The sequence below is a fragment of the Schistocerca serialis genome, chromosome 3 (genome assembly GCF_023864345.2).
Source record: "Schistocerca serialis cubense isolate TAMUIC-IGC-003099 chromosome 3, iqSchSeri2.2, whole genome shotgun sequence".
In the NCBI taxonomy this organism is placed as follows: domain Eukaryota; kingdom Metazoa; phylum Arthropoda; class Insecta; order Orthoptera; family Acrididae; genus Schistocerca; species Schistocerca serialis.
The window spans coordinates 993,911,944-993,914,559 of NC_064640.1; positions in this window are offsets into that span (position 1 = coordinate 993,911,944).

Consider the following 2,616-nt stretch of genomic DNA (forward strand, 5'->3'; position numbering starts at 1 on the left):
CGCAAATTTGTTCATGGAAGGCTTCGAGGAACGTGCATTGGAGTCGGCGCCTTTGAAACCCGCCTGTTTCTTGAGATACGTTGACGATACCTTCGTTGTTTGGCCACATGGTAGGGAGAATTTGAATGTCTTTCTAGAACATCTGAACTCGATCCACCCGAACATTCGTTTTACGATGGAGGTGGAAGAGGATGTTTGCCTTCCCTTTCTTGACGTGTTGTTTAGGAGGAAGGATGATGGATCATTGGGACATGCAGTCTACAGGAAACGTACTCACACCGACTTGTACTTACAGGCTAATAGTTGTCACCATCTGGCTCAGCGTGAAGGGGTACTTCGTACCTTGGTACACAGGGCACATGTCGTTTCTGACGCTGAGACTTTGCCAGCTGAGCTGTCCCATCTTGAAGTTACATTTCGTCAAAATGGTTATAGTGATAGACAAATTGAACGTGCGTTGCACTATCGACCAACTGTGCATCGGGGGATTGATGACAATTCTGAGTCAACACCTAAGTCTACTGCCTTTTTGCCTTACGTAGGAAACACGTCCAACAAGATCGGTCGTATTTTACGGAAATACGATGTGAAATCTGTTTTCCGACCCCCATCTAAAATTAGAGCACTTTTGAGTTCCGTTAAGGATGATCTTGGATTGCGTAAGGCGGGTGTATATCGCATTCCCTGTAGCTGCGGCGTGGCATATGTTGGTCAAACTATCAGGACCGTGGAGGACCGATGTACTGAGCATAAACGGCACACACGATTACAGCAGCCAAATAGATCTGCTATTGCCGAACATTGCTTGGATACTGGTCACCCCATGTTATATAATAACACCGAGATATTGGCATGCACGTCCAGCTATTGGGATATTGTTATTAGGGAGGCAATTGAGATTAAATTAGCGAGCAACCTCGTTAACAGGGATGGAGGTTTCTGTTTAAACTCTGTTTGGAATCCAGCTCTCTCCCTTGTCAAAAAACAGAGGGACAGAGTCAGTGCTACCTCACCTGCGAATTCATAGTCTCACTATCGATAGCTCTGACTTTGGTGGCACTAGTGTTCAGTGTGTGTGTTATCTTTCCTGCTTCAGTCCGAGAACCGAGGTTTTAAATTTGCATGTACGCCGCCTGTCCGTTGCAGTTTGCCTTGAAAATGGCGGGGTGTTATCCCGCCGAAATATCGGCGGTCGCTGAAAGTGTTACCTGGCTGAATTCCCGGAAGTTATTTGAAAGTTGTATACGCCAGGAGAAACTCAGGTCTCGTATGCAAAGGTGTTCAACTACCTAATTTCAACTACTTATCGAGGACCAGACCGCCACCTCTTCCTAGGAACCAGAGCCGAGTTCGAATCCTGGCAGTAAAGAAAGGTCACTTCCGCATTCTCTACAAACCTAAGAAAATTGTTGGAAAGAAAGGGCACTTGTACTAACCTCAGTCACCCGACCGCCACTTCCTCGTAGGAACCAGCGCCAAGTTTGAATTCTGCCAGTAAACAAAGCCCGCTTGCGCTTCCGCCACCAACCTAAGAAAATTGTTGCAAACGAAGCTCATCACTAGTAAACTAATCCACCAGGACTCAACCTCTTCCTACGCGTATCAGGTAAAAGGACTCACCCTGCACTAGGCCCGTGGATGGAGGAACAAATTTACTTTATTTAGGGACGGAGTATATGTATCACAGAACACACGCACCGACATGTCCCACACCATACAGACCTGCAAACCACTCCTACATAACTCATTTATAACGTTCTAGACACACGCTTGCTAATTGTAAACAGTTAAAAATAATGCATAGCACAGCCTACAGACATGAGAACCATTCGTAAATAATGCAAAACATTTACGTCCAAATAACCAAACAACTCCTAATTTTCGGAAATAATTTCAGTGCATAGGCTGATGGAAGGGGGAAGGAGTGTACTTTATTTATTTGGGACATATCTGTTTGAAACTTTTGCATCTCATAAGTTTCGATATGTGAGGCTGACCTAAGGCAGGTTCTGAACTCCAGAAGTGCACTACACTTGGCAACACAAGCACACCCATCAACATATTCATTCCAATCCAGACCTGTAACTCCTTTACAGATAAATTTGTCCAGTTATTGGTTGACTCACTCACAGTCTGACCAGATTGCCGTTTTTGCGCAAAAACCGCTCAGATTGCGGCGTGCTGCTCGGGGAAGTAAGGAAGGACTGCACTATATTTATTTCGAGCCCTTTTATTTAGTCGTGGAGTATATTTGTCACAAAACACCCGCACTGATCCGACTGTGGTCATCTGACACAGGCCACAAAAACGTAAACAACTCCTAATTTCACCACACAATAGCAAACTACTCTTAAATAATGCAGTACACAATATCCGCAGACGTGCTCTGTACTCTTGAACTCTCCAAATAAAGCACAGCACAGTGCACAGACATGCTCGCAAAATACTGCAGCAGACGCGCCGAAACACCCCCAGCTGCCAAACCAACCAAAAGTCTCTGCTCAGCCTCCCCCAAACATGACCTCAACACAGCCTCATTCGCGCCTAACACCGGAGAAATTGATATTGCCTATGCGCCTTAGATTACACTCAAAGGCAGGCTGCGCGTGCATGCAG